Raw genomic sequence first — 16,151 nt, forward strand, 5'->3', positions numbered from 1 at the left:
AAGCCCGATTTCAGGACCGAGCCACCGGCCGCCTCATCCCTGTCCTGCCCCTTTCCTTGATGAGCCATCTTCCTCGCCTTCTTGGAGTCCAGCCAAGACACGGGGGCAGGGTCCGGGCGCCACGAGCGACAGAGAAGGGGTGGGCGCCGGGCGGGCGGCTAGGAGGCCGAAGGGGACGACCTGCGGAGACAGGACTAGAGTCCGGGCGGTCGAAGAAAATTAGTTCCCGCTCCTCTTAAAGAGACGGAGACGTGAAATGAAGTGTTCACAGTGCCTTTCCCTAAATGAACTGCAGGACAGGTGTAGGAGCCGGCGGCCAGCACACCTGTACTTGGTCTTGCCCTTGCACGTGAACAGGTTTTCCCCGAGCGGCTGCGTGGTCTTTGCTTCCTCCCAAACCACGGATGAAATAAATGACAGGCTTTACTTTGGAATCTCAGAAATCACAAGAACTCTCAGCAGCTCGCTATTTGCAAACTGAAGAGGCACGGAAAGTTTTCGTAGGCAGAAAAGCAACAATAGCGGGGCCAGGTTTGTCATTTTGAAGTGTGTTCCAGACCACAACAATTACAATTATACAGAGCCCTCATCCGCCTTACCATCTTGCTGTTTTGTACAAGACAATAACAGGTCTCAGATGAGAATTTAGAACTCTTCGAACAAAAAATGTGCATTTCAGCTGCTACTTACGGTCTTTGCCTCTAAAGTAGTACTTGGATAATTCTGAACACAGTCCTGGAAATAACTTGCAAAGTTCTGTTTTAAATGTGAGGTAGCCTTATCATATTCTGGCCCAGAAATCCTAAGAAGATATTTTTGGAATGTCATCAGTGTGACAAGATCTATGAGAAAAGTTATTGCTATGGGGCGCCTGGGTGGCTCAGTAGGTTGAGCAACCGACTTCAGCTCAGGGCATGATCTCGCGGTTCATGAGTTCCAGCCCTGCTTTGGGCTCTGTGCTGACAGCTCAGAGCCTGGAGCCTGCTTGGGATTCTGTGTCTCCCTCTCTTTCTGCCCCTCCCCTGTGCTCTCGCTCTCTCTCTCTCTCTCTCTCTCAAAAAAAAAAAAAAAAAAATTGCTATCAACAATGTTATCAGCATAATATATTGAAGCAGTGGGAAAAGCCACCAGATAATAGTCTGGGTTACAGGGTATGTGAATGACTCTGAAGCCATCAGGTTGAGAAGAGTTTGGTATTATTATTCTCTCTATTGAAGTCAATGCTATGTATATGCTCAGTTCACTAACCTGAATCCACTGAACCTTATCTCTCTTGTTTATTGCGAGGAACAAGAAAGCCTGGTTCAGAGTAAGTGCTCACTGACTATTTGTTGAATGAATCATGAATAAATGAATGAATGAATGTTTCATAGTTAGCATCATTATCCCCCTAATCTTTGTTTCATATGGGGTGTGGGTGATGCTTAAAGATGTATTCTGGAAACTTAACTAACATCTTTGAACTTGCTTTGAAATTCACGTAGGAAGGCTTCTGTGCTACTAAAGCTTGGTCCCATGTGGTTTTCCAAGCAGTTGCAAAAATAAATGTTGCCTTCAAAAAAGCACAACCCAATTATGTATATTTCAGATCAAATATAATTTACTGCCAGAGAAATCATAATAGAAATAGGATATGAGATAAATCGGGGCCATCAGCCAAAGTATGTGAAGTCCATGCTCTGGGTGATAAGGGATAACTAAAGAAAACTTCCAGATTATAAGAAACTCATAGGAATTAAATCGCTGTGATAGAAGACTTAACTGAAACTGAAGGAGAAAATTATTTATATATGTATATAAATAAAAATATATATATAAAGCTATATTTGTCATATTTACCTACATGGAAGGTTTCTTGGTGTTTATGTGTGGCTATTTCAGGACTTTGATCATCTTTTTTTTTTTTTAATTTTTTTTAACGTTTATTTATTTTTGAGACAGAGAGAGACAGAGCATGAACAGGGGAGGAGCCGAGAGAGAGGGAGACACAGAATCTGAAACAGGCTCCAGGCTCTGAGCTGTCAGCACAGAGCCCGACGCGGGGCTCGAACTCATGGACCGTGAGATCATGACCTGAGCCGAAGTCGGACACTTAACCGACCAAGCCACCCAGGCGCCCCTGATCTTCTTTCTTGAAGATAGGGGCAGGGCTCCTTTCTTTCTGTTGCCCATCCCAAAGTCTCTCCTGTACAGCTGAATGTTGAATAGGCTGTCAGTACAAATGTCTGTTGAATGGATTTGTTGTCCCAAGCAAGTAATTTGTGAGGGTTTTTGGTTTGTTTGTTTTCTTTTTTAATGTTTGTTTACATTATTTTGAGAGAGAGAGAGAGCATGCCAGGAAGGGGCAGAGAGAGGGAGAGAGAAGAGAGAGAATCCCAAGCAGGATGTAGGCCCAGAGCCCCACCTGGGGCTCGATCTCCCGAAACATGAGGTCATGACCTGAGCCAATATCAAGAGTCAGATGCCTAACGGACTGAGACACACAGGCGCCCCCCACCCACGCAATCCGTGTGCCCACTCCCCCCATGGAGATGCCCTGCAGGGTAATGGAAAACCACAGGACAAACATTCTAGCTCTGCTTCCAAGAGGTGATTGACCAGCTCGGTTGCTGAACCTAATGGTGAAATTCCAGACACTGTGGCAAACAGCTGACAGTTTGGGGAAGGGATTCTTTTGATGACGTGACAGGGCAGTGTACCGGTGGATAAAGCCAGCCTTCCTTACAGATGCTTTCAGCTTGGTTGCAGGCAGGCTCCCTGAGCATGATGATTCATTCCTACATCTGTTACTAGTTATTCCAGATGCTACCCTGCAAGAGGACTGTTCTCTGCTATTCACTCCCACACCCAGAAAGAATGGGCAATGGGCCAGAGTGCTCCTGGTTTATTTAGAAGACTAGTACCCTGGCCATTGGAGGGCAACGCTCATGCTAAGACAAGGGAGAACGAAGAAAAGACAAGGAGATGAGTTTACAAATCTTCTGTTGGCAGAAAAAAATGTGCTTGGGTTATTTTTCCGGCCATAGGGAGAGCTTTCACTGAGACGACCATGGTCTGTCACCAAGTCCAGGCAGGTGTGAGGCACTCCCTGCCCCTTCAGGAACACAATCATCTTCTCCAGGCAAAGCCACATGACCCTCATGAGGCTCAAAAGTGGATCTTTCTCTGTTGACATCATATTTTACATAGCAAAGACGACCAGCTTAACTGCTCTGAAAATGCTAAAAGGCTTCTCGAAAACAACAACAAATATCTCCTAGTTGCTTGAAAATACACCTTTGGAAAGCCTCTGAGATTTTCAGCCCTCTATAAGAATCTGAATAAGTCTAGAAGCAACTGTTCATTCTTTTTTTTCCCCTTCATCTGAAATTCCCACCCCACCATCTCTAAAAACAGAAATCCCATCTTTAAGATCTATCTCAAATACCCCCTTCTTCATGAAGTCTTCAAGATTGCCATCACTCAAAAATAGTGGGTAGAGGGGTGCCTGGGTGACTGTCGGTTAAGCGCCTGACTCTTGGTTTGGGGTAAGGTCATGATCTTACAGTTTGTGAGTTCTAGCCCCACATTGGGCTCTTCCCCTCCCCACTTCTCTCTCTCTCAAAATAAATAAATAAACTTAAAAAAAAATTTTTTTTTTAAGTAGCAGTAGACACGAAAGAAACAGTTCATCTCCTTTATAGCTTGATCTCAGATTAACTTCAGTGTCCATCCAAATTCCTGTGTTGAGGGGCACCTGGGTGGCTTGGTCGGTTAAGCGTCCGACTTCGGCTCAGGTCACGATCTCACGGTCCGTGAGTTCGAGCCCCGCGTCGGGCTCTGTGCCGACAGCTCAGAGCCTGGAGCCTGTTTCAGATTCTGTGTCTCCCTCTCTCTGTGACCCTCCCCCGTTCATGCTCTGTCTCTCTCTGTCTCAAAAATAAATAAACGTTAAAAAAAAAAAAAAAATTAAAAAAAAAAAAATTCCTGTGTTGAATCCCTAATCCCCAGTGTCTGGCATCTGGAGGTGGGGCTCTCGGGAGGCGATTAAGTCATGAGGATGGGGCCCCCATGATGGTATATTGCCTTCATAAGAAAATGGGAAATCGCATGCCTCTCTCGTTGCTCTCCACCACATGAGGGAGAAGGCAGCCATCTGCAAACCAGGAAGCGGGCCTCCCCAGATACCCACATCTCGGCCTTCCCAGTTTCCAGAGCCATGGGAATAAATGTTTGTTGTGCAAGCCCCCAAATCCATGGTATTATTGTTAGAGCAGCCTGAGCTGAACTAAAACAATGTGAAAACGGCTTCAAATTCATATAAAGTCTTTGGTTTAACAAGAACGTATAAATGTTGTGAGAGGGAGAGAGAATGGGAGAGATAAAAATGGCTGCTGGGGAGGAAGGTATAAAAGAATGGGCAGTGATTTATTGACTGAGAAGTCAAGGAAATTCCGCTCGCTCTTCTAAACTGCTCTCGACACCTAAGCACTCTTTGATGGGGAATGCATTTTCCTGCCTTCTCTTCAGGCTGCCCCGACATTAGTTAAATGGGCTCCTGGCTCTTGGCTTGTGCACGTCACCACTTTGGGATCTGTATATGGTCATCCCAGCTCTCTTGGGGAGTTCAGTGGAATCCACTAGAGCTCTCTGCTTGGCAGGAGATGCGAGTCTGTTTGTTTTTGTACCTCTTTCATCATTAGCCAGAGCTCAGGGACTTGGTCAAAACTTCATGCAATAAAAAAGATAGCCTTCTGGCTCTCATAATATTTCACTATATTGTCCCTGCTTGGATTGAATCCGTGTCCTCGAATCCCTTGAACGAGATATGCCATTGAAATACCAAGATGTTACAAAAAAAAAAAAAAAAAAGGAAACAGATATGGAAAAGTGAAAACGGTTGTCTGTTCGGTTTCCAAGATTGTATTTTATTTTTTTAATTTCTGTGAAAATATGGATTTAAATTCTCTGAAAATATAGATACATTGAAATTATCAAGTGCCATGAGTTATTCACATTTCTAGAGGGTGAGACGCTTCAGAACACTGAATGTATGAAATATGTGTTGGTATCCATGAACCTGATGCTTGTCTAATGCAAGACAGGAAAGGAGGGTGGCTCACACCTCTTTTAAGGGCTCCCTCTTCCGAGCAAATGAAAGTCACTGGCCGGTGCCCAAGGGGAGACCTTAATAAGTACTTTTTTTTTTTTAGAGGGAGAGAGAGAGAGAATCCTAAACAGGGTCCGTGCTCAGTGGAGCCCGACGTGGGGCTCGATCTCACCACCTTGGGATCATGACCTGAGCTGAAATCAAGAGTCAGACACTCAACTGACTGAGCCACCCAGGTGCCCCAATAAATACTTTGTAAATGAATGAGAGGTGGATGAAAGGGAAAAACTTGCCAGTAACTTGGATGTCTCCCTTTTTGTTACCACTTTAGACCTAAATTCTCTCTGGACTTCACTGGCCTCCCTGCCTCCCAGCACATCACCAAAGCCTCAGACGGGCAGGTGCATTCTCCCTCCTGGCTCTGTGCCCATCAGTCCATTTGGTTGGAAAGCCCTTCTTCCTCATTCCCACCCATCCAAATTCTACTGACTCTTGAACATTTGTTTTAAATGCCATCTGGCCACCCGTCACCACATCCCCTCTCCTGTTGACTGCCCCGTAAGGACAATGGTCAAGTGGCTCCAGGGGCAGCCAAGAGACTTCAAGAAGGCCATAGCGGTCACACAGGTGGCCCAGGGAGCCTCTCTGCCCACCTCTTTGTCCCTTCTCTCTGCTGGTCTGGTGCCTCCAGCCTGCCACCTTGCACACGGCCAAGGTGAACTCCCTGTCCACAGGGTATGGTGGAGCTCCTTTGGTCGCTAGAAGGGGAATGGGCTCTGTCCTCGTGGCTTAAGACCTCACCCCTGGGGGAGACCGCAGGACATTCTCCATTCTGGCTGAAGACCCAGCAATATGGACAACCCCGATTAAGCTGTTTTGAAAACATCATAAAATAGAGACCAGAGAGGTCAGGAAAGCTACATTTCAGAAGTATTACTCATGTTCCTACATCAATTACCAATAGCTAGATAGCATCAACTGTGTCTAATCTCTGCACTCTTTTCTAAACCCGTCACAAAGAGCAAAAGCCAGGCTTTCTGTGTATCATATATTTGGGGGCAAAGTCAAGGAACTTCCTGAAATGAATCCTATGTGTTTAGTAGAAACTTTCATCTAAGAAATTCTGAGCGCTATAGACATGCTGACATGCCTGTTAAGAAGAAGATAGTTGCTGGGGCACCCTGGGTGGCTCAGTCGGTTGAGCGTCCGACTTCGGCTCAGGTCAGGATCTCGCAGTTCGTGAGTTCGAGCCCCGCATCGGGCTCTGTGCTGACAGCTCAAGAACCTAGAGCCCGCTTCAGATTCTGTGTCTCCCTCTCTCTGCCCCTTCCCTGCTCATGCTCCGTCCCTCTCTGTCTCTCAAAGACGAATAAACGTTAAAAAAAAATTTAAGAAGAAGAAAGTTGCATTTCTCTCCCCCAATGGTTGGGGAAACTAGCGTAGACAGAGAAAAGTGATTTGCTCAAACTCATAGATTACAGTGTTGAAATGGGAATCCCCAGCTAGCGTGCCAACACAGCGTGTCACTTGGTAAGCATTCATTCATTCATTCATTCACTCACTCACTCACTCACTCGGTCACTCACCCCATACGTGCCGGACTCTGTGCTACTCGCTGCGAGACAACACTGGCTAAGACCCTGCCCTCACCAAGCTTATCGCCAAATGGGTGAGGCAGAAAACGAACAGCAGACAGAATTCCCAGAATGTGTGGGAAGGAAACACGTATCTCCTGAATCCTTACTGCGCTCTCATTGATAGCATCTCCGTGTGCCCAGGATCTGACGTGGGAGCACACAGAAGCCCGAAAAGGTCAGGCCCGAGTCCAAAGCCTCCCCCTTAGTCAGTGCAGAACAGGAATCTGACCCACTGCTGTCGACCCCCAACATCCGCCCACCATGGAGCCAAAGTGACCTCACCCTACTCACAGGACCTGCCTCCAGAAGGCAGCCAGAGAAGCCCAGGGTCTGGGCAACAGCTCCCTGCTTTTTCTTAGCAGTTAGTGGGATGAGTCTCTTCTTCCCCATTCACGGGCTCTGTCCTCACCGCCTTGGGGGAGACGGCAGGACACTCTCCAAACTCCCTCTCCAAAGAATAAGCCAGCAGAGCAAGAGCAGATCCTTGGACGTTCCCTGAAGCCCCACTGGGTCTCCACAGTCTGGTGAGAGCAAGCGGGGCTGGTGGCGTTCTCCTCTGGGCGCTCTGCCTCCTCCACCCCTCCTTCTGGAACAGTGAGCCTTCCTGCTCCCTGCGTCGCCACCGCTGGGGCTTGGAGCTGGGGCCAAGCTCTACACATAAAGCGTTGGCCTCGTGACGTTCGGCGCTAAGCCTCTGAAATGACACAAAACAAAAACTCCTTTCTCCTGTATACACGTGGAGCCTGGTACCCAGAGACCGAGTGCATCTTGCTTGTCAACGTTCCTGCTGTGTCTATGAGCTTTAAACGTGTTGAGAAAGACACTTGGCCCTTTGTTCTGCTGGGTGCTTTCGTGGCTCGCCATCCTTGGTGCCCGTCATTCCCCAGCCACAGGGCTGTGCGTCCCTCCCTTCCTGGGGGAGAAGGTGGCCGGCTGGAAGGGAAGGCGACCTCACAGAGGCAGGGGCTGGGCTCTGGAGCCACACCGCCTGCCCGCCACTCCTTGCATCTCTTGGCACGCGTGGCGTGACGCGATTTCCTTCCCGGTGCCTCAGTTTCTGTAGGTGTTCTGCGAGGATAACAATTCGGAATCAACCGTTTCCCAAAGTTTGGGTTTGGGTTAATGGAGAGAAGCCACGTATGTAAAAACACTTAAGGGAGTTCCCGGCACATAGCGCTGAAAGCTATGAGGCTCACGAAATTCTCTTCCACCACACGCCCAGAGCAGATGTGGCTGGATGGCCTGTGTTTACAAGGCGATGGCCTGTGTTTACAAGGCCTGCCCCGCCCCCTCTCGCCCTCCTCCCCCCAACCCCCCCTAATTCCCCCACTCTTAGGGATCAGAGAGGAAGCGTGGGAGCTGCTTTCAGATAAGCTTTAAAGGCTTCACATAAGCTATAAAGAGGCTCTGAAGGGTGGAGGAGGCAAGCAGTCCAAGAAGAGATTGGGATCATGGGAGGAGGGTGGGAAGGAAGGGAGGACGATTTCCCAGGAGGAGGGCTGCCCGCCACAGAGCAGGGAGGCCAGAGCTGAGGATGGGCGCCCAGAGGAGCTATGTGGAATGCGTCTAACAGGTGACCTCAGGACCTTAGGCAAAGGATGTGGCCCTCAGGAAGGTCCTCAGGCGGCACCCACCTCAAGGAGCACCGCCTTCTGCCGTGGATCCTGTCCTAGCTTCCTCAGCCCCAGAATGTCTTTCCTTAGCCCAGCAAAAAGTGGGCACAGGAGGAAGGTCCCCTGTGGCTCAGCTGGGGGAGCCTCTGAAGGCTCAGGGGTGTGGACCCAAGGGGAAGGCACACGCTGTGGACGTGGCAGCCTGATGTGGGCAGAAGCGTGGGGTGCCCGGGGTCATTCTAAGAGGGCCAGGCATTTATACCTTGCGAGGGACCCAAGCTGCCCGTCTGTCTCCAGGTGACAAAGATTATTTGCTCGACCAAACTTTAGTCAGGCTCCTGAACCTTCTCCTAGGTTCATCTGTGTGCTTGTAAAATCAGATTTCAGCTAGAAAGAACCCTGCTGAGTCAGTTTAACCAGAACCCCCTCGGTATCGAATGGGGTTCCTCATGCCCTTCCCCCAGGGGACACTGGATCGCCCTGGCTTGTCTTCAGCAAGAATCCTGTTGAATCTGTTCAGGCAGAACCCCCACCCCCACCCCGATGTCTCCTCTTAGTAATAATTTCCATCCACTGACCACACCCCCCCCCCCACCTCACCTGCTCCTTGGCTGTAAATCCCCACTGACCCATATTGTATTTAGAACTGCGCCCGGGTCTGTGCTGAGGTCTCTTTTCCCTGTTGCAACAGTCCTGAATAGGATCTGTTCTAACCGCTTTAACTACTGCCCAGCTCTGGTTTGCGTGGACATAGGCTGTGTGCTCTCCCTCTGCCAAGACTCTTCTCTGCATCCTGAGAAGCACAGAGCTGCTTGGGTGGCATTCGGTCCCTTTCCCATTCAAATGTGTGTGTGCAACCTTTCCTGTTTCCATTATCCACTTCGTCTCATTTTCTCAAAACTTCCAGGCTCTCATCTTCTCCACCTGCCCTCCGTCCCTAAAGCCAAGGCCTCCTTCCACATCACTGGCTGTCATTCTCTGCTCCCCGAGTGCCCAGCTTCAGGGCTCCTCTAGCCCTCACCCTCCTCAGCCCTCTCTGCTGGATGAGACAGAGACCCCTTGGTGGCTCTGGTCCTGGGAGGTAACTCTTCTCTCAGGATCGTGCTGCTCTCCTTCCCTTCTCTTCTCATCTCTCATCACCTTCCCTGCTTCAGGATTACTATAGCATCGACGGCCTCTCCTCCAGCATTTCCCAAATGCGTCCCTGAGAGTTCCGAGGAAAAGTGAATGTTGTTACTCAGGCAGCGGAGGGCCTGCATTTTCACCAAGCTTCCAGTCGATGCTGATGCTGAGGACCTGTGAACCTTAGTGAGTAGCAAGGGTTGAGAATTCAGGGTGCCATGCACACATCTAAATTCTCTGCCTAGCAAAATCAGGAGCATTTGGGGTTTCCTTGCAGCGTAAAAGGGTCTGGGAGAGAGAGCCAGAAGGACCCAGAAGATATGGGGAGAGAGAGAGAGAGAGAGAATAGCCATAGGACTTCCTACAATTCCTACCCACAATTTGAAGATGTGTGTGTTGTGTCGTTGTGCAGTAAAGCCCCCACTGCTGTTTTGCCCTCTGGTTCAGGAAAATGTGTTGCATATGGCCAGCCATCCTGATGTTCATGGGGGCCAGAGCAAGAATACAGAGAGGGGCTCATCTACCATATGTCTAAATAGCTAAAAGTTATCAATCAGGGTAACAAAAAAATTACATATGAAAAATTATATATTATATTCTCTTAACTTGAAAAATATTCCTATATAAAGACCTAGAAGACCAAGTTTGAATTTAGAAGTTTTGAAATCCTTGGAGTTCACCTGAATTGGTGGCGCAGGGTGGCAGGCCCCAGGTACCTTCTCTGCCCACCCAGGTCTGACCAGCACTGTGAGGGGCCTCACATGCAGGCATGGGACACACTGGCCCACCTACCTGAGCAGTGTCAGCAAAAGCTGTGCTTGTTCCCTCCTATCGAATTACAGCTGCATAGCAAATATTTTTTAAGAATTGAAAGGATGGGGCCAGTATGGGAGATGTGACATGACATCCTTTCCATAAGCATGTGCCCAGAGTGAGCATGAATCAGCTGTGCTCTGGGTTAATCCTGAAGGGTGGCAGAATATGCCCGCCCCAGAAACCCAGTGGCATAAGGATTATTTTTAGCTAAAGGCAATTGAAAAGAAGCTGATACAAGAAAGGCTCCCTGGCCTCCCTCTCTTTGCCTGAAAGCAGGATATAAATTTACAAAGGCATCCCTTCTCCCTGCCCTGAGGAAAGACAAAGGCTAATCCCCTGAAATAACATTAAACCCTTATCCCTGGAGAAGATACAGATGCAGATCTGCATAACAAACCTTACTCTTGTTTTCTGTGCTTTTCCTAGTAACTGCTCAATACTCTCCTCCCCCATACCTTTTTTTTTCCTTGTCATTAGTTGAAGATGGTCTTTAAGCCAGAGTTCTAAGCCACCTCAGAGTGTTACTCATTTTTTCTTGAGTATCTTCCATGTATACATGCGCTATACTGTCAATAAATCTCTGTTTGGTTTTTTTTTCTTGTTTTTTTTTTTTTTATTATTATTATTACAGGAATCTCAGCCAAGAACTGAGAATGGTAGAGGGGAAATTATTTTTCCTCCCCTACGTTTCAAGTCTTTCTTGTTCACCTTTAATAGAAGGAATATTTAAAAATACATTTTCCCTCCCAAAATAAGTCCAAAGTACAAGTCAACTATATTACGTAGTGCTGGACAGAAGAAAGCACAATCTATTCCCACGTTGGAAGAAAACAATTGTGTTTAATTATTGTTGTTGCTGTTGGACTTTTGGAGAGATGGTTTGTCAGACTCCAATATGGGATCTTCCTAAGGGACTTTCAAAAGTAATTTGGACTATGCTCAATATTTACGTTACATGTGGTCCTCTATAATCAAGACAGAATAGAAACTATACCAGAATAGGACCATCCAGGAGAGCCACTGGAGACTTGGGACCCCAGCTGGATGCTGTTGTTCCTATAACAGAATCAAAACGTGGAGAGGGTCTCAGGTAGGATGGTTGCAGTTAGACTGGGAAGGCACAGATGTCAGAAATCACAAAGAAATCTTGACAGACTTGAAAATGGGCTAAACATGAGGACCAAAAGAAGGTGGCGGTAACAGCCAGCAAGCTCTAAGCTCAGGAAACTTGGAGAATGGTGGGACAAAGGGCAGAAATGAAGAGTCAGGGGGAAGAACGGAGTGTTGGAGGAAGGATTTAAAGAGTGTGGCTACTATACGCATGTTGAGTTTGAGGGGCTGGGGGTGCATGCAGGTACATAGAGTTAGTAGCACCTGGGAATGCAAGGTTAGGGTTGACAGGGAGGTCAGTGCCAGAAATTGCATCAGGATGATGGTTAAACCATGAGAACAGATGTGGGACAAGAAAAGGCCTAGGTCAAAACCATGGAAGAACAGCAGAACGTAGTCCCCGTTAAGGATCTGGCTGGGGAACGAGAAGCTGAGTCTGCAAAAAAGGAGTCAGGGATAGGGGCCAAGGCTCCCTGCCCTCTTTCAGCCAGACTTGGTGATGTAGCCTAATGATCTTTGTAAGCAAATCTAATCAAATCCTTCCCACACTTTATTTTTTTTTTTTTTTTAATTTTTTTTTTCAACGTTTTTTATTTATTTTTGGGACAGAGAGAGACAGGGCATGAACGGGGGAGGGGCAGAGAGAGAGGGAGACACAGAATCGGAAACAGGCTCCAGGCTCCGAGCCATCAGCCCAGAGCCTGACGCGGGGCTCGAACTCACGGACCGTGAGATCGTGACCTGGCTGAAGTCGGACGCTTAACCGACTGCGCCACCCAGGCGCCCCCCCACACTTTAAAATCTACCTTCAGATGAAGCCCCTGGGTGGCTCAGTTGATTAAGTGTCTGACTTCGGCTCAGGTCATGATCTCACGGTCCGTGAGTTCGAGCCCCGCGTCGGGCTCTGTGCTGACAGCTCAGAGCCTGGAGCCTGTTTCAGATTCTGTGTCTCCCTCTCTCTCTGCCCCTCCCCCATTCATGCTCTGTCTCTATCTCAAAAATAAACAAACGTTAAAAAAAAAAATAAAAACAGGGGCGCCTGGGTGGCTCAGTTGGTTAAGTGTCCGACTTCGGCTCAGGTCACGATCTCGCAGTCCGTGAGTTCAAGACCCGTGTCGGCCTCTGGGCTGATTGCTCAGAGCCTGGAGCCTGCTTCTGATTCTGTGTCTCCCTCTCTCTCTGCCCCTCCCCCATTCATGCTCTGTCTCTCTCTGTCTCAAAAATAAATAAAAAACGTTAAAAAAAATTTTTTTAAATAAATAAATAAATAAATAAATAAATAATAAAAACAAATAAAATCTACCTTCAGAGAATGAAGTCGAAATTTCTTACCACAACTGCAAGACTCTCCACCTTCTTCTGCTCCATGCTTCCATCTACAAGCCATCCCAAGGATGCCACGCACTTTTTCACCTCTGATTCTTTTTTTCCCAGTTTTTCTTCTGGGAAGTTCCTTCCATCCTACCTGGCAAATTTTTACTTACCCGCCAAGGTACCAAACACTCATCACCTCCTCTGGTTAGCCAGCTCCCAGCAATCCACAGCAGGTAGAAATAATTAGGTCCTTTTGGTTTTCCCACAAAACTTTTTATGTTGTTTTTAACACTCACTGTTGTTTTGTGTATTATTATTATTATTATTATGTCTTCTTTCTGAATCAAGCCCAAGATCAAGCAGTCCAGACTAGGGAAGCAAGAAAAGGTACCCAAAGAAGCCAGCAGAAGCCAGGGCAACACTAGGACCATGGACAGAGGAAGAGGCTAAGGGGTGCCTGGGTAGCTCAGTTGGGTGAGCCTCTGTCATGGCTTGTGGGTTCGAGCCCTGCATCAGGCTCTGTGCTGACAGCTCAGAGCCCGGAGCCTGCTTCAGATTCTGTGTCTCCCTCTCTTTCTACCAGTTTCCTGCTCTCTCTCTCTCTCTCTCTCTCTCAAAAAAAAAAAAAAATGAATAAACATTAAAAAAAACACAACAAATTAGAGGTTCAGATGAGAGACCACCTAAAGCTGATCCTGGAACATGCTTTAGAACTGGTAGATCTGGGAGTGACAGCATTTGGACTTTGAATTACTTTGATTAGCTGGTGAAAAGGGCTTCTTGAAGTCCTCTCTGATCTTCCAGAAGCTCTGCCCTCGTGGGATTGGGGAACAGAATGAGGCCTGACACACTAGTCTCTTCTGAGATTTGATAACATACTTTTCTAACTCATGTTGATGCTTTTGCTGATCTTTTCCAGATTTGGTCACATCCCCAAGACTCCTAGTAAAATCTGTACCCAAACCTCCTATAGGAGGCTCCCATCAATGGCTTTATTCTTTGGGAGGCTTCAAGTGCCAGTTAAGCAATGGGAGAAGGGTCCATTTAACTCAACCCCTCTGTTAGGGCTCATCAACTGAGAAACTCCCTCTGCATGGTTCTCTCACTTCACTGTAAAGAAAGAAAAACCAGTGATTTAGGTGGAACAAGGTGATTGTCATCTTACCCTCAAATATGTTTCTTTTTCTGACTTGCCCACATTTTTTCAATAGTATCTATCACTAGAATTATCATTCCTAAGTTGCATGTGATGTTTAAGTTATGTCGTAAATACTAAAGACACAGCTCTTTGAGCTGATTTCTCAAACAAGGTAATTACAGGCTGGGAGCTTTTTCAAAATCTTGACTTTAAAAGAAGCATTTAAATAGGACATTACAAAACTTTAAAGCAGTTAATGATTTCCCCAAAGGGTACCTAAAAAGAGCCACTTACACTTTTTTTTAATGTTTATTTTTATTTATTTTGAGAGAGAGAGGGAGAGAGAGAACCTCAAGCAAGCTCTGTGCTGTCGGTACAGAGCCCAACACGGGGCTTAATCCCATGACCATGAGATCATGACCTGAGCCGAAATCAAGAGTTGGACCCTTAACTGAGTAAGCCACCCAGGCTCCCCAAGCCACCTACTCTTTATAGGTAAACTTTATTAAACTTACTTCTGGGGGCACCTGGGTGGCTCAGTCAGTTAAGTGTCCGACTTCAGCTCAGGTCATGATCTCACAGTCCGTGAGTTCGAGCCCCGCGTCAGGCTCTGTGCTGACAGCTCAGAGCCTGGAGCCTGCTTTGGATTCTGTGTCTCTTCCTCTCTCTGCCCCTCCCCTGCTCATGCTCTGTCTCTCTCTGTCTCAAAAATAAATAAAAACATTAAAAAAATTTTAACTTCTGTGATTTTAAAAACTACAAAATATCTAATTCAGGATATAAGTTGAGGTTTTTTTTTTTCATTTCCATCTCAGGCAATTTTACTTATATCATTTGTCAATTAATTAGTTTAAAAATTAATTTTGGGGCACCTAGGTGGCTTAGTCGGTTGAGCGTCCAACTTCAGCTCAGGTCATGATCTCGCCACTGGTGACTTTGAGCTCCGCATCGGGCTCTGTGCTGACAGCTCAGAGCCAGGAGCCTGCTTAGGATTCTGTGTCTTCCTTGCTTTCTGCCCCTCCCCTGCTTGCTCTCTCTCTCTCTCTCTCAAAAATAAATAAACATTAAAAAAAATTAACTTTGATCATAAAAGTCATAAACGTCAACATAAAAATATTTGAGAAATAGAGAAAACACGCACACAATATAACTATGTAAACATTCTATTTTGTACACTGGTCTTCTCTCCATGCATATGTATACAAACTAGACATATGAGTAAAATTATTTTCATTATATAATCAAGTTCTTTTTATTATGTAACATAAAATTAAATATTACTCTGTGACTTGCCCCTTACACTCAAGAATATTCTGAGCATTTTTCTAATTTTGTTAAATATTCTGAAACATGATCTTAATAGTCAGTATTCCAAAATGAGGGAATACATAATTTATTCAACAAAGCCCATATGTTGGAACTTGTATAAATGCCAGAAGGAAGGTCCTTATTAGCACAATTCACTTTTCTTGAAACCGTATCTCCCTCTCCCTCCGTGGATAGGCCATGGTTTTGTACCTGTGACCCTGTCTCCTTGGCAACGGAGCAGGGCCAATCAGAGCACTGTACATAGGAACCCAAAACTGGGGCTGAGAGACAGGTGAGACAATCCCTGGGCAGTAAAGATTCACACACACACACACACACACACACACACACACACACACAGTCCTATTCTTTGAAAACGTGGTTTCAGGGAGAGGACATCAACATCCCGGCTTCTCTATAGCCACCCCGTCACTTCTAGTCCTTTCCTGGGGCCTGGCTATAGCCAACGCAAGGACCGTATTTTGTCCTTGTAGGAAATCCTCCCCTTTTTCCTAAGCTAACTTGGATAGGTTTCTATTTCTTGCCATCCAAAGGGTTCTATATAATGATAAAGGAGCAAACATTTTTAAGCACACGTATTGTAACGCTTTCCTCCAGAAAAGTCACATCTACCTCGTGAGTTTCTTGAGTTTTGGCACAGAGGATCTTTACTGGAGACAGGTCTTGCTCAGAAGCAAGTCCACTGTTTAATATTAAGTGCTAGCAGAGGGCAAGAGGCGAACATATCCATTTGCAAGGTATCAACAGAGACTTAACTTGCATTTACAGGGATGCATGCTATAATCGTAGTTGACATGCGTAGGCACAGGACTCAGAGTATAGGAGGAATTTTCCTTTTGAGGGGCTGAGGTGGGGGGTAATTCTCCCCACGAATTTGAAACAGAGAACTGTTCCTGTAGATTGTAGTAATCCGAGCCCATGTGCCAAGAGGCAAAGACTTAGGGGCTTGTTTCTGTCATGAAATGTTACATCCTGGTTCCTGG

This window comes from Panthera onca, chromosome D2 (assembly GCF_046562875.1).
Source record: "Panthera onca isolate mPanOnc1 chromosome D2, mPanOnc1 haplotype 2, whole genome shotgun sequence".
Taxonomy (NCBI): Eukaryota; Metazoa; Chordata; class Mammalia; order Carnivora; family Felidae; genus Panthera; species Panthera onca.